Below are 27,106 nucleotides of genomic sequence, written 5' to 3'. Positions count from 1 at the left end.
GATACTTCCCTTCATCTTCCTCTCTTGAAATGCATGGGAGATTATTTAGAAAAAAAGGATAATAGGCATTAAAACCCAAATCAGCTGTATGTTCAAAGAAACAAGAAACAGGTCACAAACAACCAATCATGAACCATACTCACCAAGAACTGTGACATCCAGACTGAGACAAGACTACAGGCACCCTTGGACCTCAAGCAGGACACACAGATTTCTCTCTGTGTAAGTTTCACAGTCTTTAATGTCATATTCAATGAGCCTGGATTAGAAAGATGAGACTCAAGGCAAGGCCAAGCTAGGGAAAGGCCCATGGTGTGCTCTGGTGTGTGATGCCTCTGGTATTCTGTTTTCTTTGCTGGTTCTACCATGGACAGCTTTGTCCCTGTCACCTCCTCTACTGGTCTCTAAATACTGAACTTTCTTTATGTTCAATCCTAGATCCCCTTCTCTACTTTTTCTAAACTCTTCCATGTGTCTTTACTCACTCCCATAGCTTCCAACACTGCAAAGAAGTGACACATTTTTGGCTCTGCTTTGTCCTCAGAGCTCCAGTTTTGTATGTCTAATACTGATACGACTGATATGGACTTAATGTTTATGCCACCACCACCCCTCTAATTCATATAATGAAACCCTAATGCCAGTGTGGCTGTATTTGGATATGGGCCTATAAGGAAGTAATTAAGGTGAAACAAAGTCTTAAAAGTGAGGTCCTGATATGACAGGATTAGTGTCCTTATAGGAAGAGACAACCTCACTCTTTTTCGTGCACACACAGAGAAAAGACCATGTGAGCCCACAAAGAGAAAGTGGTCATCTGCCAATCAAGAAGAGAGCCCTCACCAGAAACTGATCATGTTGATCACTTTGATCTTGGACTTCCAGGACTGTGAGAAAAAATTTTCTGTTGTTTAAGCCACGCAACCTGAATAGACTAATACAATCCTTTCATGAATAACCATGATTATTTCAAGTTTAATATTTTCTAACTGAAGTCTTGATTTTCCCTCAAAAACAGTCTTTTTCCACATCTAAGATTTTAAGCTGGAAATCTGGGAGTCATTTTGCCTGTTGGTTGTGGAGATCTGAAAGTATCTAAGGTTTTGTCAGCTTCTCTTATCAGTCTCAATATCACACTTGAATGCTCTAAAGATCTGATCTTTTACTTTTCCCTGTCACTCACGCCAGCAGTAGACTCTCTATAGATAAAGGAAGGTGTAGTACTTTGTTACTGAACCAGTTATTTTACAGTCACTATTTCATTTAATTACTTTAATAATTGTTCCATAGCCTTACTCCATGATCTTGCTGACTTTTTAAAAGCAAATTTATTGAGACATTATTTATGTACCATAAAACTTACTATTTTAAGTGTAAATTTCAAAAAAAAATTCTTAGTAAATGTTGAGTGGTGTGACTGTAATCACAATCCGATTTTAGAATATTTACATTATTCCACACAGAACATTTATAGTCACTAACAATCACTCCACATTCCTATCTCTAGGCCCAGACATTCATTAATATAAATTCTGTATCTACAGATTTTCCTTTTTCATAAATTTTATATAAATGGAATCATACAATATGTGATATTTTATGTCTGGCTTTTTTAACTTAGCATAACGGTTTTAAGATTCTTCCATGTTTTAGCTTACATGAGTCTTTTATTTTCTTTTATCGCCAAATAGTATTTCAGCATATAGATATACTGCATGTGTTTACCCATTTAACAGTTGGTAGACATTTGAGTTTTTTCCAGTTAGTGACAATTATAAATAATGCTGCTATGATCATTCATATACAGGTCTTTTTTAACCCTATACTTTTGTTCCACTTGTGAAGAGTCCTAGAAATGGATTTATTGGTTTGTATGGTTAATTCAAACTTAACCTTTTAAGACACTGTCAAATTGTTTTCCATTTTACATTTATACTAGCAATGTATGTAAAATTCCATTTTTACTATGTTATTGTCAATACGTGGTCTCATCTGTCTTTTGATTACAATCATGCTAGAGGTCGTGGATTATATCTCATAGTGGTTTAATCTGCTTTTCCCTAATTACCAGTGAACATCCTTTCATGTGCTTTTTGGCAGTTTGCATATATTATTTGAAGAAATGTCTTTTCTGTTAATCGTTCCTTTTAATTATCTTTTTTTAAATAATTAATTAATTAATTTTTATTTTTGGCTGTGCTGGGTCTTCGTTTCTGTGCGAGGGCTTTCTCCAGTTGCGGCGAGCGGGTGCCACTCTTCATCACGGTGCGCGGGGCTCTCACTGTCGTGGCCTCTACCATTGCGGAGCACAGGCTCCAGATGCGCAGGCTCAGCAGTTGTGGCTCACGGGCTTAGTTGCTCCGTGGCATGTGGGATCTTCCCAGACCAGGGCTCAAACCCGTGTACCCTGCATTGGCAGGCAGATTCTTAACCACTGCATCACCAGGGAAGCCCCTTAATTATCGTTACTGTGTTGTAAGAGCTCTTTATACATTCTGGATATAAGTTCCTTAACAGACATATTACTTGTAAATATTTTCTCTCAGTAGGTGGATTGTCTTTTTATTTTCTTTTTTCTTTTGAATTTTATTTTATTTATTTTTTATACAGCAGGTTCTTATTGGTTATCTATTTTATACATATTAGTGTATATATGTCAATCCCAATCTCCCAATTCATCCCACCACCAACACCACCCCCACTGCTTTCCCCCCTTGGTGTCCATATGTTTGTTCTCTACATCTGTATCTCTATTTCTGCCTTGCAAACTGGATCATCTGCACCATTTTTCTAGATTCCACATATATGTGTTAATATACAACATTTGTTTTTCTCTTTCTGACTTACTTCACTCAATAGGACAGTCTCTAGGTCCATCCATGTCTCTCTAAATGACCCAATTTTGATCCTTTTTATGACTGAGTAATATTCCATTGTATATATGTACCACACCTTCTTTATCCATTCATCTGTCGATGGGCATTTAGGTGGCTTCCATTACCTGGCTATTGTAAATAGTGCTACAATAAACATTGGGGCGCATGTGTCTTGTTGAATCACTGTTTTCTCTGGGTATATGCCCAGTAGAGGTATTGCTGGGTCATATGGGAATTCTATTTTTAGTTTTTTAAGGAATCTCCATACTGATCTCTATAATGGCTGCATCAATTTACATTCCCACCAACAGTGCAAGTTGATTCCCTTTTCTCCACACTCTCTGTAGCATTTGCTGTTTGTAGATTTTCTGATGATGCCCATTCTCCCCAGTGTGAGGTGATACCTCATTGTAGTTTTGATTTGCATTTCTCTGATAATTAATGATGTTGAGCAGCTTTTCATGTGCCTCTTGGCCATCTTCGTTGGAGAAATGTATATTTAGCTCTTCGCCCTCATTTTTTAATTGGGTTGTTTGTTTTTTTGATATTGAGCTGCATGAGCTGCTTGTAAATTTTGGAGAGTAATCCTTTGTTAGTTGCTTCATTTGCAAGTATTTTCTCCCATTCTGAGGGCTGTCTTTTCATCTTGTTTATAGTTTCCTTTGCTGTGCAAAAACTTTGAAGTTTCATTAGGTCTCATCTATTTATTTTTGTTTTTAGTTCCATTACTCTAGGAGGTGGGTCAAAAATATTTTGCTATGATTTATGTCAAAGAGTGTTCTTCCTATGTTTTCCTCTAAGAGTTTTATAGTGTCTGGTTTTACATTTAGGTCTTTAATCCATTTTGAGTTTATTTTTGTGTATGATGTTAGGGAGTGTTCTAATTTCATTCTTTTACATGTAGGTGTCCAGTTTTCCCAGCACCACTTATTGAAGAGATTGTCTTCTCTCCATTGTATATTCTTGCTTCTTCTGTCATAGATTAGTTGACAGTAGGTGCGTGGGTTTATCTCTGGGCTTTCTATCCTGTTCCATTGATCTATGTTTCTGTTTTTGTGCCAGTACCATATTGTCTTGATTAATGTAGCTTTGTAGTATAGTCTGAAGTCAGGGAGTCTGATTCCTCCAGCTCTTTTTTTTTCCCCCTCAGTGTTACTTTGGCTATTTGGGTTTTGTGTCTCCCTACATACTTTAAGATTTTTTGTTCTAGTTCTGTAAAAACTGCTGTTGGTAACTTGATAGGGATTACATTGAATCTGTAGATTGCTTTGGGTAGTATGGTCATTTTCACAATATTGATTCTTCCAATCCACAAACATGGTATATCTCTCCATGTGTTTGTGTCATCTTTGATTCTTTTCATCAGTGTCTTACAGTTTTCTGAGTACAGGTCTTTTACCTCCTTAGGTAGGTTTAATCCTAGGTATTTTATTCTTTTTGTTGCAATGGTGAATGGGATTTTTTCCTAATTTCTATTTCTGATATTTCATTGCTAGTGAATGAATGGAATCCCAGAGATTTCTGTGCATTAATTTTTTATCCTGCAACTTTACTAAATTCTTTGATTAGCCCTAGTAATTTTCTGGTGGCATCTTTAGGATTATCTATGTATAGTATCATGTCATCTGCAAACAGTGACAGTTTGCTTCTTCTTTTCCAATTGGTATTCTTTTATTTCTTTTTCCTCTATGTGCCGTGGCTAGGAGTTCCAAATATATGTTGAATTATAGTGGCGAGAGTGGACATCCTTGCCTTATTCCTGATCTTAGAGGAAATGCTTTCAGTTTTTCACCATTGAGAATGATGTTTGCTGTGGGTTTGTCATATATGGCCTTTATTATGTTGAGGTAGGGTCCCTCTATGCCTACATTCTGGAGAGTTTTTATCATAAATGGTGTTGAATCTTGTCAAAAGATTTTTCTGCATCTATTGAGATTATCATATGGTTTTTATCCTTCAGTTTGTTAATATGGTGTATCACATTGATTGATTTGTGTATATTGAAGAAGCCCTGCATCCCTGGGATAAATCCCACTTGATCAATGAGTATGATCCTTTTAATGTGTTGTTGGATTCTGTTTGCTAGTATTTTGTTGAGGATTTTTGCATCTATATTCTTCAGTGTTATTGGTCTGTAATTTTCTGTTTTTGTAGTATCTTTGTTTGGTTTTGGTATCAGGGTGACAGTGACCTTGTAGAGTGAGTTTGGGAGTGTTCCTTCCTCTGCAATTTTTTGGAAGAGTTTGAGAAGGATGGGTGTTAGCTCTTCTCTAAATGTTTGCTAGAATTCACCTGTAAAGCCATCTGGTCCTGGACTTTTGTTTGTTCGAAGATATTTTTTTAGATTTTATATATATATATATATATATATATATATATATATATATATTAACAACTTTATCCGAGTATAATTGCTTTACAATGGTGCATTAGTTTCTGGTTTTTAACAAATTGAATCACAGTTTCAATTTCATTACTTGTGATAGGTCTCTTTAAATTTTCTAATTCTTCCTGGTTTAGTCTTGGAAAATCGTACCTTTCCCAGAATTAGTCCATTTCCTCCAGGTTGTCCATTTTATTGGCATAGAGTTGCTTGTAGTAGTCTCTTATGATCCTTTGCATTTCTGTGGTGTCCGTTGTAACTTCTACTTTTTCATTTCTAAGTTTATTGATTTGAGTCCTCTCCTTTTTCTTGATGAGTCTGGCTAAAGTTTTATCAATTTTGTTTATCTTGTCAAAGAACCAGCTTTTAGTTTTATTGATCTTTGCTATTTTTTTATTTGTTTCTATTTCATTTATTTCTGCTCTGATCTTTATGATTTCTTTCCTTCGACTCACTTTGGGTTTTGTTTGTTTTTCTTTCTCTAGTTCCTTTAGGTGTAAGGTTAGATTGTTTATTTGAGATTTTTCTTATTTCTCGAGGTAGAATTGTATTCGTATAAACGTCCGTTAGGACTGCTTTTGCTGCATTCCATAGGTTTTGGATTGTCGTGTTTTCATTGTCGTTTGTCTCTAAGTATTTTTTGATTTCTTTACTGATCTCATGGGTATTTAGTACCATACTGTTTAGCCTCCATGTGTTTGTGTTTTTTACGTTTTCTTCCTGTAATTTATTTCTAATCTCATAGCGTCATGGTCAGAAAAGATGCTTGATATGATTCCAATTTTCTTAAATTTACCGAGGCTTGATTTGTGACCCAAGATGTGATCTATTCTGGAGAATGCTCTGTGTGCACTTTAGAAGAAAGTGTAATCTGCTGTTTTCGGATAGAATGTCCTAAAGTATCAATTAAATCTATCTGGTCTATTGTGAAATTTAAAGATTGTGTTTCCTTATTAAATTTCTGTCTGGATATCTGTCCATTGGTGTAAGTGAGGTGTTAAAGTCCCGCACTATTATTGTGTTACTGTCGATTTCCTCTTTTATAGCAGTTAACATTTGCCTTATGTATTGAGGTGCTCCTATGTTGGGTGCATATATATTTATTATTGTTATGTCTTCTTCTTGGATTGATCCCTTGATCACTATATATTGTCCTTCCTTGTCTCATGTAACACTCTTTATTTTAAAGTCTATTTTCTCTGATATGAGAATTGCTACTCCAACTTTATTTGGATTTCCACTTTAATGGAATACCTTTTTCCATCCCCTCACTTTCAGTCTGTATGTGTCCCTAGGTCTGAAGTGGGTTTCTTGTAGACAGCATATATATGGGTCTTATTTTTGTATCCATTCAGTGAGCCTATGTGTTTTGGTTGGAACATTTAATCCATCTACATTTAAGATAATTATCGATATGTATGTTCCTATTACCATTTTCTTAAATTTGGGGGGTTTGTTTTTGTAAGTCCTTTTCTTCTATTGTGTTTCCCACTTAAAGAAGTTCCTTTAGTATTTGTTGTAGAGCTGGTTTGGTGGTGCTGAATTCTCTAACTTTTGCTTGTCTGTAAAGCTTTTGATTTCTCTGTCAAATCTGAATGAAATCCTTGCCAGGTAGAGTAATCTTGGTTGTAGGTTCTTCCCTTTCATCACCTTAAATATATCGTGCTACTGCCTTCTGGCTTGTAGAGTTTCTGCTGAGAAATCAGCTGTTATCCTTATGGGAGTTCCCTTGTGTGTTATTTGTCATTTTTTGTTTGTTGTTTTTTGAATAATTTTTCTTTGTCTTTAATTTTTGTCAGTTTGATTACTATGTGTCTCGGTGTATTTCTCCTTGGGTTTATCCTGCCTGGGACTCTCTGTGCTTCCAGGACTTGAATAACTATTTCCTTTCCCATGTTAGGGAAGTTTTCAACTATAATCTCTTCAAATATTTTCTCAGATCCTTTCTCTCTCTCTTCTCCTTCTGGGACCCCTATAATGTGAATGTTGGTGCATTTAATGTTGTCCCAGAGGTCTCTTAGGCTGTCTTCATTTCTTTTCATTCTTTTTACTTTATTCTATTCCACAGCAGTGAATTCCACCAATCTGTCTTCCTGGTCACTTATCAGTTCTTCTCCCTCAGTTATTCTGCTACTGGTTCCTTCTAGTGTATTTTTCATTTCAGTTATTGTATTGTTCATCTCTGTTTGTTTGTTCTTTAATTTTTCTAGGTCTTTGTTAAACATTTATTGCATCATCTTGATCTTTGCCTCTGTTCTTTTTCTGAGGTCCTGGATCATGTTCACTATCATTATTCTGAATTCTTTTTCTGGAACATTGCCTATCTCCACTTCATTTAGTTGTTTTTCTAGGGTTTTATCTTGTTCCTTCTTCTGGTACATAGTCCTCTGCCTTTTCACTTTGTTTAGCTTTCTGTGAATGTTGTTTTCGTTCCACAGGCTGCAGGATTGTAGTTCTTCTTACTTCTGCTGTCTGTCCTCTGGTGGATGAGGCTATCTAAGTGGCTTGTGCAAGCTTCCTGATGGGAGGGACTGGTGGTGGGTAAAGGTGGGTGTTGCTCTGGTGGGCAGAGCTCAGTAAAACTTTAATCCACTTGTCTGCTGATAGGTGGTGTTGAATTCACTTCCTGTTGGTTGTTTGGCCTGAGGAGACCCAGCACTGGAGGCTACAGGCTATTTGGTGGGGCTGATGGTGGAGTCTTGGAAAGCTCATGCCAAGGAGTATTTCCCAGAAGTTCTGCTGTCAGTGTCCTTGTCCCCGTGGTGAGCCACAGCCACCCTTGCTTCTGCAGGAGACCCTGCAACACTAGCATGTAGGTCTGGTTCTGTCTCCTATGGGGTCACTGCTCCTTCCCCCTGAGGCCTGATGTGCACACTAATTTGTGTGTGCCCTCGAAGAGTGGAGTCTTTGTTTCCCCCAGTCCTGTCAAAGTCCTGCAATTAAATCCCTCTAGCCTTCAAAGTTTGATTCTCTGGGAATCCTCCTCCCATTGCCCGACCCCCAGGTTGGGAAGCCTGACACAGGGCTTAGAACCTCCACTACAGTCGGTGGACTTCTGTGGTATAATTGTTCTCCAATTTGTGAATCACCCACCCAGTGGTTATAGGATTTGATTTTATTGTGATTGCACCCCTCCCCCCATCTCACTGTGGCTTCTCTTTTGTCTTTGGATGTAGGGTATCTTTTTTGGTGAGTTCCAGTGTCTTCCTGTCAATGATTGTTCAGCAGTTAGTTGTGAGTTCAGTGCTCTCGCAAAAGGGAGTGTGTGCACCTCCTTCTACTCCACCATCTTGAACCCCCCTCTCTTTCTTTTCTTTTCATTTTTTTTTAAACATCTTTATTGGGGGGATATAATTGTTTTACAATGGTGTGATAGTTTCCGCTTTATAACAAAGTGAATCAGTTATACATATACATATGTTCCCATATCTCTTCCCTCTTGCATCTCCCTCCCTCCCATCCTCCCTATCCCACCCCTCTAGGTGGTCACAAAGCACTGAGCTGATCTCCCTGTGCTATGTGGTTGCTTCCCACTAGCTATCTATTTTACGTTTGGTAGTGTATATATGTCCATGCCACTCTCTCACTTTGTCACAGCTTACCATTCCCCCTCCCCATATCCTCAAGTCCATTCTCTAGTAGGTCTGTGACTTTATTCCCGCCTTACCACTAGGTTCTTCATGATCTTTTTTTTTTTCCTTGGATTCCATATATATGTGTTAGCATACTGTATTTGTTTTTCTCTTTCTGACTTACTTCACTCTGTATGACAGACTCTAACTCCATACAACTCACTACAAATAACTCAATTTCATTTCTTTTTATGGCTGAGTAATATTCCATTGTATATATGGGCCACATCTTCTTTATCCATTCATCTGTTGATGGACACTTAGGTTGCTTCCATGTCCTGGCTATTGTAAATAGAGCTGCAGTGAACATTTTGATACATGACTCTTCTTGAATTATGGTTTTCTCAGGGTATATGCCCAGTAGTGGGATTGCTGGATCATATGGTAGTTCTATTTTTAGTTTTTTAGGGAACCTCCATACTGTTCTCCATAGTGGCTGTAGCAATTTACATTCTCATCAACAGTGCAAGAGTGTTCCCTTTTCTCCACAACCTCTCTAGCATTTATTGTTTGTAGATTTTTTGATGATGGCCATTCTGACCGGTGTGAGATGATATCTCATTGTAGTTTTGATTTGCATTTCTCTAATGATTAATGATGTTGAGCATGCTTTCATGTGTTTGTTGGCAATCTGTATATCTTCTTTGGAGAAATGTCTATTTAGGACTTCTGCCTATTTTTGGATTGGGTTGTTTGTTTTTTTGTTATTCAGCTGCATGAGCTGCTTGTAAATTTTGGAGATTAATCCTTTGTCAGTTGCTTCATTTGCAAATATTTTCTCCCATTCCGAGGGTTGTTTTTTTGTCTTCTTAATGGTTTTCTTTGCTGTGCAAAAGCTTTTTAGTTTCATTAGGTCCCATTTGCTTATTTTTGTTTTTATTTCCATTTCTCTAGGAGGTGGGTCAAAAAGGATGTTGCTGTGATTTATGTCATAGAGTGCTCTACCTATGTTTTCCTCTAAGAGTTTGAGAGGGTCTGGCCTTACCTTTAGGTCTTAAATCCATTTTGAGTTTTTTTTGGTGTATGGTGTTAGGAAGTGTTCTAATTTCATACTTTTACATGTACCTGTCCAGTTTTCCCAGCACCACTTATTGAAGAGGCTGTCTTTTCTCCACTCTATATGCTTGCCTCATTTATCAAAGAAAAAGTGACCATATGTGTGTGGGTTTATCTCTGGGCTTTCTATCCTGTTCCATTGATCTGTATTTCTGTTTTTGTGCCAGTACCATACTGTCTTGATTACTGTAGCTTTGTAGTGTAGTCTGAAGTCAGGGAGCCTGATTCCTCCAGCTCCATTTTTCATTGTCAAGATTGCTTTGGCTATTCGGGGTCTTTGTGTTTCCATACAAATTGTGAAATTTTTGTTTTAGTTCTGTGAAAAATGCCAGTGGTAGTTTGATAGGGATTGCACTGAATCTGTAGATTGCTTCAGGTAGTAGAGTCATTTTCACAATGTTGATTCTTCCAATCCGAGAACATGGTATATCTCTCCATCTATTTGTATCGTCTTTAATTTCTTTCATCAGTGTCTTATAATTTTCTGCATACAGGTCTTTTGTCTCCTTAGGTAAGTTTATTCCTAGATATTTTATTATTTTTGTCGCAATGGTAAATGGGAGTGTTTTCTTAATTTCATTTTCAGATTTTTCATCATTAGTGTATAGGAATGCAAGAGATTTCTGTGCATTAATTTTATATCCTGCTACTTTACCAAATTCATTGATTAGTTCTAGTAATTTTCTGCTGGCATCTTTAGCATTCTCTATGTATATTAGCATGTCATCTGCAAACAGTGACAGCTTTACTGTTTCTTTTCCGATTTGCATTCCTTTTATTTCTTTTTCTTCTCTGATTACTGTGGCTAACACTTCCAAAACTGTGTTGAATAATAGTGGTGAGAGTGGGCGACCTTGTCTTTTTCCTGATCTTAGTGGAAATGGTTTCAGTTTTTCACCATTGAGGATGATGTTGGCTGTGAGTTACTCATATATGGCTCTTCTTATGTTGAGGCAAGTCCCCTCTATGCCTACTTTCTGCAGGGCTTTTATCATAAATGGGTGTTGAATTTTGTCGAAAGCTTTCTCTGCATCTATTGAGATGATCATATGGTTTTTCTCCTTCAATTTGTAAATATGGTGTATCACGTTGATTGATTTGCGTATATTGAAGAATCCTTGCATTCCTGGAATAAACCCCACTTGATCATGGTGTATGATCCTTTTAATGTGCTGTTGGATTCTGTTTGCTAGTATTTTGTTGAGGATTTTTGCATCTATGTTCATCAGTGATATTGGCCTGTAGTTTTCTTTCTTTGTCACATCTTTGTCTGGTTTTGGTATCAGGGTGATGGTGGCCTCGTAGAATGAGTTGGGGAGTATTCCTCCCTCTGCAATATTTTGGAAGAGTTTGAGAAGGATAGGTGTAACTCTTCTCTCAGTGTTTGATAGAATTCGCCTGTGAAGCCATCTGGACCTGGGCTTTTGTTTGTTGGAAGATTTTTAATCACCATTTCAATTTCAGTGCTTGTGATTGGTCTGTTCATATTTTCTATTTCTCCCTGGTTCAGTCTTGGCACGTTGTGCATTTCTGAGAATTTGTCCATTTCTTCCAGGTTGTCCATTTTATTGGCATAGAGTTGCTTGTAGTAATCTCTCATGATCGTTTGTATTTCTGCAGTGTCAGTTGTTATTTCTTTTTCATTTCTAATTTATTGATTTGAGTCTTCTCCCTTTTTTTCATGATGAGTCTGGCTAATGGTTTATCAATTTTGTTTATCTTCTCAAAGAACCAGCTTTTAGTTTTATTGATCTTTGCTATTGTTCCTTTCATTTATTTTTCATTTACTTCTAATCTGATCTTTATGATTTCTTTCCTTCTGCTAACTTTGGGTTTTTTTTTTTGTTCTTCTTTCTCTAATTGCTTTAGGTGCAAGATTAGGTTGTTTATTTGAGATGTTTCCTGTTTCTTAAGGTAGGATTGTATTGCTATATACTTCCCACTTAGAACTGCTTTTGCTGCATCCCATAGGTTTAGGGTCATCGTGTCTCCTTTGTCATTTGTTTCTAGGTATTTTTTGATTTCCCCTTTGGTTTCTTCAGTGGTCACTTGGTAATTAAGTAGTGTATGGTTTAGCCTCCATGTGTTTGTATTTTTTACAGATCTTTTCCTGTAATTGATATCTAGTCTCATAGCGTTGTGGTCAGAATAGATACTTGATACGATTTTAATTTTCTTAAATTTACCAAGGCTTGATTTTTAACCCAAGGTATGATCTATCCTGGAGAATGTTCCATGAGCACTTGAGAAAAATGTGTATTCTGTTGTTTTTGGGTGGCATGTCCTATAAATATCAATTAAGTCCATCTTGTTTAATGTATAATTTAAGGCTTGTGCTTCCTTATTTATTTTCATTTTGGATGATCTGTCCATTGGTGAAAGTGGGGTGTCAAAGTCCCCTACTATAATTGTGTTACTGTCGATTTCCCCTTTTATGGCTGTTAGTATTTGCCTTATGTATTGAGGTGCTCCTACGTTGGGTGCATAAATATTTACAATTGTTATATCTTCTTCTTGGATCGAGCCCTTGATCATTATGTAGTGTCCTTCTTTGTCTCTTGTAATAGTCTTTATTTTAAAGTCTATTTTGTCTGATATGAGAATTGCTACTCCAGCTTTCTTTTGATTTCCATTTGCATGGAATATCTTTTTCCATCCCCTCACTTTCAGTCTGTATGTGTCCGTAGGTCTGAAGTGGGTCTCTTGTAAACAGCATATATACAGGTCTTGTTTTTGTATCCATTCAGCCAGTCTGTGTCTTTTGGTGGGAGCATTTAAACCATTTACATTTAAGGTAATTATGGATATGTATGTTCCTATTTCCATTTTCTTAAATGTTTTGGGTTTGTTATTGTAGGTGTTTTCCTTCTCTTGTGTTTCTTGCCTAGAGAAGTTCCTTTAGCATTTGTTGTAAAGCTGGTTTGGTGGTGCTGAACTCTATCAGTTTTTGCTTGTCTGTAAAGTTTTTAATTTCTACGTCAAATCTGAATGAGATCCTTGCTGGGTAGAGTAATCTTGGTTGTAGGTTTTTCTCCTTCATCACTTTAAGTATGTCCTGCCCTCCCTTCTGGCTTGCAGAGTTTCTGCTGAAAGATCAGCTGTTAACCTTTTGGGGATTCCCTTGTGTGTTATTTGTTGTTTTTGCCTTGCTGCTTTTAATATGTTTTCTTTATATTTAATTTTTGATAGCTTGATTAATATGTGTCTGGCGTATTTCTCCTTGGATTTATCCTGTATGGGACTCTCTGTGCTTCCAGGACTTGAATAACTATTTCCTTTCCCATATTAGGGAAGTTTTCAACTATAATCTCTTCAAATATTTTCTCAGTCCCTTTCTTTTTCTCTTCTTCTTCTGGGACTTCTATAATTCGAATGTTGGTGCATTTAATGTTGTCCCAGAGGACTCTGAGACTGTCCTCAGTTTTTTTCATTTTTTTTCTTTATTCTGCTCTGCAGTAGTTATTTCCACTATTTTATCTTCCAGATCACTTATCCGTTCTTCTGCCTCAGTTATTCTGCTATTGATCCTTTCTAGAGTATTTTCAATTTCATTTATTGTGTTGTTCATCATTGCTTGTTTCCTCTTTAGTTCTTCTAAGTTCTTGTTAAATGTTTCTTGCATTTTCTCTATTCTATATTCAAGATTTTCGATCATCTTTACTATCATTATTCTGAATTCTTTTTCAGGTAGACTGTCTATTTCCTCTTCATTTGTTAGGTCTGGTGTGTTTTTACCTTGCTCCTTCATCTGCTGTGTGTTGTTCTGTCTTTTCATTTTGCTTATCTTACTGTGTTTGGGGTCTCCTTTTCACAGGCTGCAGTTTCATAGTTCCTGTTGTTTTTGGTGTCTGTCCCCAGTGGCTAAGTTTGGTTCAGTGGGTTGTGTAGGCTTCCTGGTGGAAGGGACTAGTGCCTGTGTTCTGGTGGATGAGGCTGGATCTTGTCTTTCTGGTGGGCAGGTCCACATCTGGTGGTGTGTTTTGGGGTGTCTGTGGCCTTATTATGATTTTAGGCAACCTCTCTGCTAATGGATGGTGCTGTGTTCCTGTCTTGCTAGCTGTTTGGCATAGGGTTTCCAGCACTGTAGCTTTCTGGTCGTTGAGTGAAGCTGGGTCTTGGTATTGAAATGGAGAGCTCTGGGAGATTTTCGCCATTTGGTATTACATGGAGCTGGGAGGTCTCTTGTGGACCAGTGTCCTGAAGTTGGCTCTCCCACCTCAGAGGCACAGCCCTGATGCTTGGCTGGAGCACCAAGAGCCTTTCATCCACACAGCTCAGAATTAAAGGGAGAAAAAATAGAAAGAAAGAAAGAAGATAAAATAAAATAAAATAAAATAAAAAGTTGAAATAAAATAAAGTTATTAAAATAAAAACTAAAAAATAATTATTAAGAAAAATGTTTTTGAAAGTAAAAAAAAAAAAAAACAAAAACAAACAAAAAAAATGGATGGACAGAACCCTAGGACAAATGGTGAAAACAAAGCTATACAGACAAAATCTCACACAGAAGCATACACATACACACTCACAAAAAGAAGAAAAGGGGAAAAAATAATATATCTTGCTCCCAAAGTCCATCTCCTCAATTTGGGATGATTCGTTGTCTATTCAGGTATTCCACAGATGCAAGGTACATCAAGTTGATTGTGGAGCTTTAATCCATTGCTTCTGAGGCTGCTGGGAGAAATTTCCCTTTCTCTTCTTTGTTCGCACAGCTCCCGGGGTTCAGCTTTGATTTGGCCCCACCTCTGTGTGTAGGTCACCTGTGGGCGTCTGTTCTTCACTCAGACACGAGGGGGTTAAAGGAACAGCTGATTCGGGGGCTTTGGCTCACTCAGGCCGGGGGGAGGGAGGGGTACGGATGTGGGGTGAGCTTGCGGTGGCAGAGGCCCACGTGACGTTGTACCAGCCTGATGCATGCCGTGCATTCTCCCAGGGAAGTTGTCCCTGGATCAGGGGACCCTGGCAGTGGCAGGCTACACAAGCTCCCAGGAGGGGCGGTGTGAATAGTGACCTGTGTTTGCACACAGGCTTCTTGGTGACGGCAGCAGCAGCCTTAGCGTCTCACGCCCGTCTCTGGGGTCCGCACTGATAGCCGCAGCTCGCGCCCTTCTCTGGAGCTCCTTGAAGCAGCGTTCTTAATCCCTTTTCCTTGTGCACCAGGAAACAAAGAGGGAAGAAAAAGTCTCTTGCCTCTTTGGCAAGTCCAGACTTTTTCCCTGACTCCCTCCTGGCTAGCCGTGGTGCACTAACCCCTTCAGGCTGTGTTCACGCTGCCAACCCCAGTCTTCTCCCTGCAATCTGACTGAAGCCTGAGCCTCAGCTCCCAGTCCCCGCCCACCCCGGCATGTGAGCATACAAGCCTCTCCGGCTGGTGAGTGGTGGTCGGCACCGCTCCTCTGTGCAGGAATCTCTCCACTTTGCCCTCTGCACCCCTGTTGCTGTGCTGTCCTCCATGGCTCCAAAGCTTCCCCCCTCTGCCACCCTCCCCCCGCCCCCCTGTCTCTGCCCACGAAGGGGCTTCCTAGTGTGTGGAATCCTTTCCTACTTCACAGCTCCCTCCCACTGGTGCAGGTCCCGTCCCTATTCTTTTGTCTCTGTTTTTTCTTTTTTCTTTTGCCCTACCCAAGTACGTGGGGAGTTTCTTGCCTTTTAGGAGGTCTGAGGTCTTCTGCCAGCCTTCAGTAGGTGTTCTATAGAAGCAATTCCACGTGTAGATGTATTTCTGATGTATCTGTGGGGAGGAAGGTGATCTCCGTGTCTTACTCTTCCGCCATCTTCTCCTCTCTCCCTCTTTTTATTTTCTTAATGATGTCTTTTGAAACAAAAAAATATAGTTTTGATAAAATCTAATTAATATTTTAAATATATATTTTCTTTGTGTTATAAATAAGGAATATTTCCTAACCCAATGTCCCTAAGACTTACACTTGTGTTTCCTTCTAATAGTTTTATATTTTTAGCTCTTACATTTAGGTTTTGTATCTTTTTCAGTTAGTTTTTATATGTGGTATGAGGTGGGGTCAAGTTTTATTCTTTTGCATGTGAATGTATAGTTGTCCCAACACCATTTGTTGAAACGACTATTCTTTCCTCATTAAATGGTCTTGGCTCCTTTGTAAAATAATCAGTTGGTCATAAAATTTTGGGCTTATTTCTAAATTCTTATTTTTATTCCCTGTTCTATATGCCCATCTTTATGCCAGTAACACACTCTATTGATTACTGTACCTTTTTTTTTTAAGACTTTTTTTCCTTTTTGATGTGGACCATTTTTAAAGTCTTTATTGAATTTGTTATAACATTGCTTCTGTTATTGAATTTGTTACAACATTGCTTCTGTTTTATGGTTTGGTTTTTTGGTGGCGAGGCATGTGGGATCTTAGCTCCCTGGACAGGGATCAAATCAGTACCCCTGCATCAAAAGGTGAAGTCTTAACCACTGGACCACCAGGGAATTCCCAATTACTGTAGCTTTTGTAGTAACTTATGAAATTGGGAAATGTGAGCCTCCAATTTTGTTCTTTTTCAAAATTATTTTAGCTAGACTTGGTCTTTTGTATTTCCATGAATTAATATTTACCAACTAGAGTATATTGTTTATGTACAGTTATTTTAGTCTTTAGACATATGATTTCTAGTCAAAATACTTTTCCAAAATTTCCTTTTATCCACTCTCCTTTAAATTAAATTGCTCCATATATTTGTAATACAGCTAGATTCATTTGTCACAGTGTGATTTCCATCCTGGTATTCCATAGTATCCTGCTTGATTTTTATATTTGTATACATTAAAGTTTCCTTTTTTTCAGTAAATATTATCCTTTGTAGTCAATCAATCAGTGTCAATACGTAATATGTTTTCATCCCATAAGTTTTCCTTTTCCCAAATATCGTATGAATGGAATTTTATGATATATAACCTTCTGTGGCAGGGTTATTTAACTTAGAAAATGCAGTTAAGTTTCATCCATGTCGTTGCATGTATCAATACCTTAACTGTTTTTATTTAATCACAGGTACCGCTTTGTTTTTCCATTCCCTGTTGAAAGACATCTTGTTTTGTGTTTTTCCCCTCCCAGATTTTAGCAATTACAAATAAATCTGCTATAAACATTCAAGTACAGAGTTTTGTTCTAATTTAATGTTTCAGTTTGCTTGAGCAAACATGTAGTTCAATTGCTGAATTCTGTGGTAAATATATGTTTAACTTATCAAAAAAAACACCTTCCAAATTGTCTTCCAAAGTGGCTGTATCATTTTATATTCCCATAGCAATGAGTGAGAGATCCTTTTGCTCTGCATTCTTGTCAACATTTAGTATCATAGGTTTCCCTTTTATTTTAGCCTTTCTAATAAATGTGTAGTGATATTAATACTTGATTGTCCTACCATCATTTGTTGATAAAACTATCATCTCCCCATGATATTGGTGACTTTTATCTCGGGCTTCCCTGATAAAAATTGATAGTTTGCAACAGATTTCTACATATTTCAATTAATATTTTAAATTTTATCTGGTTTCTACTCCATCTCATATTTTTACAATTTCTCAAAATGTTGTTGCTAATTTTGAAAGTATTTTTCAAGTTGTTATTGAGTCTATTCCTTGTCTTAGATATTTCCTGCTTTTTCTATGAGATTCAGAGTGAAAAAGAAGGTAAACTCATCCGCTCAATCTACCGTCTTGTTGTTTTTCAGTTAATGTTTCTTTTTTCAGTCTATCCCTAAAGTCCATTATATTTTATTTGCTAGTTTTAGCTTCTTACCATCCTTTTCCACCTAAACAAAATCCACTAACTTAAAAGCATTAGCATGGTGATTAACATATATACATATATATATATATTCTCATCAAAATATTTCTTCAAAAACTTGAAATTACAGAATATGACATCTTCTTAGGGTGAGACTAGTGTACCTGTGTTTTTTCAGTGCCACCTAAAGAGATTGTTTGGGTTCCTGGGGGAACATGCAGAATCCATGGTGTCATCTTTCAATCCATTTTTTTTCTTGTTGTTTGGCTAAAGTCTGTGGAAATTATCTCTAGATTGTGGCATATGATTTTTAGTTTTCTTCCTTTGAGCACAATAGTGAAGGTTTTAAAATATGTGCTTCTATAGATCTTTTATTAGTAACTTGGGATGGACTCCTCTAACAGAGTTGACATGCCAACATCTTAGTCCATAGGTCTACACATGTAGAGAGAAAAGTAAGAAAATCACTGTGACTCAGCACATTTAACATAAGATGGGTGTTTTTATTTCATGGTCTCTCTGATGGAACTGACAGTAGAAGATGGTGCTCACAAAGGGCCTGGGGAAATCATGTTTTAACCAGCCATAAGGCAAGACCTCAAATGGCAGATGTAATTATGTGTCCTCCATGACAATGACTAAAGCTTGCAAGAATGGGAAAGTACAAATTTATCCAAAATATAAGCCAACTTAGGTTTCTATTATTGAACTTTTATGACATCAGTTACAAACCAAATTAATTTATTTGATTTCATGGTCTGCTACCCATCCTCTGGCATAATTCCTTGCTATACAACTGAGACATTGTAGGCAGAGACACAGAAGACTTTTTTAAAAATCCCAGAGTGTATAAACCATGAAATAATTAAGAATTGACTATATTCTTTAGAAATGTACTACTTCACTCAAAAATAAAGTGAGCAGAAGCTATATGAATTTTAAATTGTCTAATTTTTCTCTTGTTTTCTTGTTTCTCAGAAAGTCAAGGCTGTTCATATCTGACTCAGTTGTTTAGTAATGTTCCTTCATTTCTCTTAACTTCAGTACCCATTTGTTAAAAACAAAAGAAACCCTCTATTTCTTTTATTAAGATATAATTCACATGATATACTTTTTAACCATTTATTGTGTATACTTCAGTGGTTTTAGTATATATGGTATGCATCCATCACCACTAATTCCAGAACATTTCATAGCCTCCAAAATATACCCAAACTCTCCATCCTCTGATGGCTAATCTGCTTTCTATTTCTATGGATTTGACTATTCTGGACATTTCATATAAATGGAAACATACAATATTTGGGGGGTTTTTGTCTTGATTCTTTTACATAGCATAATTTTTTGAAGGTTCACTTATGTTTTACCCAAGGTTCAGCTTGTAACAATACCTTATTCATTTCAGTGGAAAAATAATATTTCTTCATATGGACATTATGACTTTTTTTGTTGTTTATCCATTCATCAATTAATGGACATTTGGATGGTTTCTACTTTGTGGCTATTTTAATAATGTTGCTATGAACATTCATGTACAAATTTTTTGGTGAATAAATGTTTCCAATTTTCTCAGGCATATAACTAGGAGTGGAATTTCTGGATCATATTTAATTCTATGTTTAACTTTTTGAGGAACTGCCAAACTGTTTTCCACAGTGACTGCACCATTTTACAATCCAACCACCAATGTACAAGTATCTCATTTTTATCAATATCTTCACCAACACTTGCTATTTTATTTTTTAAAATTATCATAATTATCGTAGTGGATATGAAGTGATATCTCGTGGTTTTGATTTGCATTTTCCTAATGGCTAATGATTTTGAGCATCTTTTCATGTGATTATTGTCCATTTGTATATCTTCTTTAGAGAAATGTCTATTCAAATCCTTTATCCATATTTTAGGTGGGTGATTTGTCTTTTTATTGTTGACTTGTAATAGTTCTTTATATATTCTGGGCCTTCTTCAGAAATATGATTTACAAATATTTCTCCCATTCTCTGCATTGTATTTTCACATATATTTTAAAAAATTGCTTTATTTTCTAAGAACAATGATTTAAACGTAAATGTTTTTCTTTTTTCTTACATATGATTTTGGTTACTTTTTGGCTTTCTATAAAATAATCAAGTTCTTGTTAGAATTTTTAAATTTTTCTTTTGTTACTTGAAAGAAATGTTTTCATAAGAATGTAGCCTATATTTTCTCCTTCTGGCTATAATGACTACCTTCTTAAGTGCCCTCTCTTTACCTACCATAGCTGGTGCCACCACACTCTATGAGGCTTTTCCACAGTCACCAGTCCCTATGGGCTTAGTCCATCTCTAAAGATGTCACCTTATGAGACATAGTCACCTTTCTTATCAACCCTTCTATCTCCAGATTCTTCTCATTATTCATCTTTAGTGCTTTTCCGCAGGGATGCCCTGGGCCTTGGATACCACTACTAGTCTCATTACCATGGATTGAGACCACTAGCTCAATCAAGATTGCTTCTTCTCACCCTCATTCTGGAAATGTCCTCAAGTCCAAGAATAAATTATCCAATCTGCTAGAAACAAACACATGATTCAGTTACCTTACGTAAGTATTTTTAACTGTTAACTCCTAATAAATACAGATTGATGGAAATACAGTGTTGTACTTTCTACAAAGAGGAAGCTCAGTGTCCTATGTGACATTTTAAACAATTTCAATGTTGACATAATCACAGGATGTTGCAAAAATAGTAGAATAGCTCTGTACCATTTGCCCAGATTTCTCCAATGGTGACATCTTACATAACTCTAGTACTATAGCAGACTAGAAAATTGATATTGATACAGTCCACAGACTTCATGCAGATCTCACCAGTGTGTGTGTGTGTGTGTGTGTGTGTGTGTCTATGTGTGTAGATTTGTGTAACTACCATCATAATCACAAAAAGAGTTTCCATGTGCTATCCTTAACCCCTAGCACCATTAACCTGCTCTCCACCTCTAAATTTTTTTAATTTAGAGAATATTATAAAAATGGAGTTATACATATGTAATCTTTTTAGATTGGCTTTCTTTTTTAGCATAATCCCCTTGAGACCCATGCAATTTGTTGAATGTATTAATACTTTGTTCCTTTTTACTGCTGAGTGTTATCCCATGATATAATGTACCAGAATTTGTTTAATCATTCACACTATAAAGGACATTTCTTTTTCCAGTTTTTGGCTATTGTGTATAAAGTTGCTATGAACATTTGTGTAAAGTTTCCTGTGTGGACACAAGTTTTCATTTCTCTGAGACAAATGCACAGAAGTGTGATTTCTGTATCACATGGTAAGTCTATGTTTAGTTTTTTAAGAAACTGTCAAGCTGTTTTCCAGAATGGTATACTATGAGTGATCTAGTTTCTCTGCATCTTTGCCAACATCTAGCAGTGTCACAATTTTTTATTTTAACCATTCTCATAGACATGTATTGATTGGGGTTTTATTTTGCATTCTGTAGGAATTAATGTCATCAGCTATCTTTACACAGGCTTATTTGGCATCCATATATTCTCTTTGGCAAAAAATCTGTTCATGTTGTCAATTATATATATATATATATATATATATATAGTTTTGAGGATTTTTTTTGGTATATTCTACATATGAGTACTTTTTCAGATGTGTTGTTCTCTTAATCTGTAGATTTTCTTTTCATCCTGTTAACAAGATGGTTTACACACCCAAATGTTTTAATTTAATGAATTTCAATATATCAATTTTCTTTCTTTTATAAATTGTGCTTTTGGTGTCATATCTAAGAAGTCTTCACCTATCCATAGGTCCTAACGTTTTTTTTCTGTATGTTCTTCTAAAAGTTTTATATTTTTCATTTTATATTTTAAAAATTTTGAGTTAGACACTGTATACAGTGTAAGTTTTAGATTGAAATTCACTTTTTTAAAACTATAGATGATCAATTACTTGAGTAGCATTTGTTGAAAAGACTATCTTTCTGTCAAAGAATAATAACTTTTTCACTTTTGTCAAGAATCAGTTGCCATTCCTTTGTGGGTTTATTTCGCATTTCCCTAGTTGTCTCTTTCACTTATGTGTCTATACCTCCATCAATTCCACACAAATTTAATTATTGTAGCTGCATAGTAAGTTTTATGATTGGGGAAAGTGATTCCTCCCACTTTATACATTTTAAAAATCATTTCAGCTATTCCAGTTATTTTGCCTTTCTTGTAAATTAGAGAATATGCTTATTTAAATCTACAACAAATTTTTTGTGATTTTGAAAGAAATTGCATTATCAATTTGAAGAGTATTGATATTTTTACTATGCTTAGTCTTCCAACCCATGAACAGGGAATGTCTTTACATTTATTTAGATTATCCTTGATTGCTTTCTTCAGCATTTTGTTGTTTTCAGCATATATTGTTGTACAAAAATATTTCAATTTTCTGAGCACTGAAAAATATTATGATTTTAATTTTGTTCCCATATGTTCATTGTTAGTATATAGAAATGTGATTGATTTTTGTATGTTGTCCTTATATTCTTTGACATTGATGAACTCACATGTTAGTTTTAGGAGGATGTTGTATATTCCTTGAGATTTACTGTACAGGCCATAATGTCTTCTGCAAATAGTCACAGTTTTCTTTCTTCCTCTTATATGCATGAATTTAATTTCTTTTCTTGCTTTATTGAACTAGCTAGAACTTCCAGTCCTGTGTTGAATAACAGTGTTGACAGTTGGCATCCTTGCCTTTTTCCTGATTTTAGGGATAAAGCAGTTTTTGCCATAAAATATTATGTTACCTGTAGGTCTTATTTAGTTATTCTTTACCAGGTTGAGGAAATTTCTCTTTATTTATTTTTGTTGATCTTGTTTATCGTGAATGGTTGTTGAATTTTGCTGAATGCTTTTTCTGAATCAATTGACATGGTTATGCAATTTAAAAAAAAAATATAATGAATTACAGTTATTGATATTTGAGTATGGAAACAGCTGTACCTTTGGAATAAATCACCTTGGCATAGTGTATAATTTGTTTCATATATTGCTTAATTTGATTTGCTTTTTTTCTAAAGATTTTTGTGTCTATATTCATGAGGATTATTGGTCTATAGGGTTTTGTTATTTGTTTTGTTTTATTTTGTTTTGTTTTGTTTTGTTTCACAGTGTCTTTGTCTGGTTTTGTTATAGAGTAATAGAATGAAGTGGGAAGTACCTCCTTGTCATGCATTTTTTGGAAGAGAATATATAAAATTGTCCTTAGTTTTCTTAAGTGTTAGATATAATTCTTTATCCTGGAGATTTATTTTGAGGAGGCTTTTAAACTATGAGTTTAATTTCATTAACAGTTTTTATAATTATTTCAGATTGGGTGAATTTTGGTACTTTGTGCTTTCAAGGGCCATTTAGGTTATAAAATTTTATGTGTAGAGTTGATCCTTGTATGTATTCCCTATACTTTTGAATGTCTTTAAGGTCTATAATGATAGTCTCTTTTCATTCCAGATTTTGGTAATCTATGTCTTCTCCCTTTTTTTCTTCATAAATCTTGATAGAGATTTTTCAATTTAATTGATTCTTAAAAACAACTATTTGTTTCTTTTTCTCTATCTGCTATCAATTTCATTGATTTCTGCTCTTATCTTTATTATTTCATTTGCTTTCTTTGGATTTATTTTTCTCTTCTTTTTCTAGTTTCTTAAATTTGAATCTTAGATTATTGATTTCAGACCAATTCTTTTTAATGTAAAAATTTACATATATTTTTCTTTCATCGCTGTTTTAGCTACTTCTCTCTAGTTCTGATGATGTATTTCCTATTTTCATTGTTATTAAACTCAATCTATTTCTCTCTGCTTTTTGTATTACATTATTTCATCTATTCTATCTTTAATTTTACTTATTCTTTCTTCTGTCATGGCTATTTTGCTACTGAGCCCATTTAGTTAGCCCATCTACTGAGCTCATCAAAATCTTCTATTTAGATTTTTGTATTTTTTAGTTCTAAGATTTCCACTTTGTTCTTCTTTATATATTCTATTCCTTTGATAAATCTGTCCATTTTTTATTTACTTTAGGCATTTTTGTAATTTCTTATCCTTGTCAGATAAATCCAACCTCTGTGACATCTTTTTACTGGAGTCTGTAAATTTTCTTCTTTCTTTTTTTTACTGAAGTTATGTTCTGCTGGTTCTTGGTATGACGAGTGATATTTTTATTCTGTCTTTGGTATTTTGCATGTTATGAGACTCTGGATCTTATCTAAACCTTCTGTTTTAGCACTGGGGGAAGGTGGGTGTGCCACAACATTGCTGGTAGGTGGAGGTGGAAATTTAGATTCTCCATTAATTCTCCATGATGACGAATCTGGAGGAGAGTAGGAAGGGCGTCTGGTTACAGTGCAGGCAGGTTTGGAAATCTAAACTTTCCCCTTGGCCTCTAGTGACACCATAAGGTATAAAAGGGTTACCTTGTTATCTCTTGTTGGGAGGAGGTTGGATATCCTGGTCAGTATTGTCTCCACTAAGACCACTCTGTTGGAGAGGGGAAGTGGTGTCTCATTATTGCCAGATTGGCATGGAAGTTCAGCCTCTAAAATAGACCTTTACGGATACCAGTTCATAGATGAGTCTATGAGTGCCTCTTACTGTTGGTTGAGGTGGATCGTCTAACCTCCTTGGGGTAAAAGGAGGTTTCATTATCATGGAGTGGTTGTGAAAGTTCCAGCTCCTCCCTTCCTTGGGGTAGAGAACATACATAAATTACTTGGAATACTTGTTCATATGAGATTTGTCTCTTCTCCCCCAATTTTTAAAATTATTTAATCATTTATTTATATCAGTATTAACTCAGATATTTATTTTAAACTTTTGTTTATAATTTTTAAGGAGATAGAGATATTAACTAGCCCATTGGGGTAATCATTTTGCAATATATACATGTATCAAATTATCATACTGTACATCTTAAAACCACAAAATATTGTATGTCAGTTAAATATCAATAAAGCTGGGAAAAGTTTTTTGTTATTGTTTTATTTATTTTATTTTATTTTTTAAATAAATCTTTATTGGACTATAATTGCTTCATAATACAGTGTTTTTTTCTGTTGTACAACAAAGTGAATCAGTCATATGCATACATATATCCCTATATCCCCTCCCTCTTGAAATTCCCTCTCATCCTCCTTATCCCATGTCTCTAGGTCATCGCAAAGCACCAAGCTGATCTCCCTGTACTATGCTGCTGCTTCCTGCTAGCTAACTATTTTACATTCGGTAGTGTATATATGTTGATTCTACTCTCACTTTGCCCCAGTTTCACCCTCCCCCCTGTGTCCTCAAGGCCATTCTCTATGTCTACGTCTTTATTGCTGCCCTGCAACTAGGTTCATCACTACCATTTCTTTTTTTTGTAAATTCCATATATATGTGTTAGCATACCATATTTGTTTTTCTCTTTCTGACTTATTTCAGTCTGTATGACAGACTCTAGGTCCATCCACCTCACTACAAATAGATCAACTTCGTTTCTTTTTATAGCTAAGTAATATTCCATTTTATATATCTGCCACATTTTCTTTATCCGTTTATCTGTTGACTGACACTTAAGATGCTTCCATGACCTGGCTGTTGTAAATAGTGCTGCAATGAACATTGTGGTACACGACTCTTTTTGGATTATGGTCTTCTCAGGGTATATACCCAGTAGTGGGATTGCTGGGTCATATGGTAGTTCTATTTTTAGTTTTTTAAGGAACCTCCATACTGTTCTCCATAGTGGTTGTATCAATTTACATTCCTACCAACAGTGCAGGAGGGTTCCTTTTTTACCACACCCTTTCCAGCATTTATTGTTTCTAGATTTTTTGATAATGGCCATTCTGACTGGTGTGAAGTGATACCACATTGAAGTTTTGATTTGCATTTCTCTAATAATTAGTGATGTTGAACATCTTTTCATGTGCCTCTTTGTCATCTGTATGTCTTTGTTGGGCAAATGTTTATTTAGGTCTTCCAGCCATTTTTTTAAATTGAATTGTTTTGTTTTTGATATTGAGCTCCATGAGCTGTTTGTATAATTTGGAGATTAATCCTTTGCCCATTGTTTCATTTGCAAATATTTTCTCCCATTCTGAGAGTTGTCTTTTCATCTTGCTTATGGTTTCCTTTGCTGTGCAAAAGCTTTTAAGTTTCATTAGGTCACATTTGTTTATTTTTGTTTTTATTTACATTACTCTAGGAGGTGGATCAAAAAGATCTTGCTGTGGTTTATGTCAAAGAGTGTTTTTCCTATGTTTTCCTCTAAGAGTTTTTTAGCATCTGGTCTTACATTTAGGTCTTTAATCCATTTGGAGTTTATTTTTGTGTATGTTGTTAGGTAGTGTTCTAAATTCATTCTTTTACATGTAGCTGTCCAGTTTTCCTAGCACCACTAATTGAAGAGATTGTCTTCTCTCCATTGTATATTCTTGCCTCCCTGTCATAGATTAGTTGACAGTAGGTGTGTGGGTTTATCTCTGGGCTTTCTATCCTGTTCCATTGATCTATACTTCTGTTTTTGTGCCAGTACCATATTGTCTTGATTAATGTAGCTTTGTAGTATAGTCTGAAGTCAGGGAGTCTGATTCCTCCAGCTCTTTTTTCTTTCCCTCAATGTTACTTTGGTTATTTGGGGTTTTTTGTGTCTCCATACAAATTTTAAGATTTTTTTGTTCTAGTTCTGTAAAAAATGCTATTGGTAACTTGATAGGGATTGCATTGAATCTGTAGATTGCTTTGGGTAGTATGGTCATTTTCACAATATTGATTCTTCCAATCCACAAACATGGTATATCTCTCCAAGTGTTTGTGTCATCTTTAATTTCTTTCATCAGTGTCTTACAGTTTTCTGAGTACAGGTCTTTTACTTCCTTAGGTGGGTTTATTCCTAGGTATTTTATTCTTTTTGTTGCAATGGTAAATGGGATTGTTTCCTTAATTTCTCTTTCTGAATTTTTGTTGTTAGTGTATAGGAATGACAGAGATTTTTGTGCATTAATTTTGTATCCTACAAACAAATTCATTGATTAGTTCTAGTAGTTTTCTGGTGACATCTTTAGTATTTTCTATGTATAGTATCATGTCATCTGCAAACAGTGACACTTTTACTTCTTTTCTAATTTGTATTCCTTTTATTTCTTTTTCTTTTCTGATTGCTGTGGCTAGGACTTCCAAAACTATGTTGAATAAGAGTGGTGAGAATGGGAATCCTTGTCTTCTTCCTGAACTTAGTGGAAATGCTTTCAGTTTTTCACCATTGAGTACGATGTTTGCTGTGGGTTTGTCATATATGGCATTTATTATGTTGAGTTAGGTTCCCTCTATGCCCATGTTTTTGGAGAGTTTTTATCATAAATCGGTGTTGAAT

Source organism: Balaenoptera physalus (genome assembly GCF_965194825.1).
Source record: "Balaenoptera physalus genome assembly, chromosome: 7".
NCBI classification, from domain to species: Eukaryota; Metazoa; Chordata; class Mammalia; order Artiodactyla; family Balaenopteridae; genus Balaenoptera; species Balaenoptera physalus.
This window is presented reverse-complemented; position numbering follows the sequence as displayed.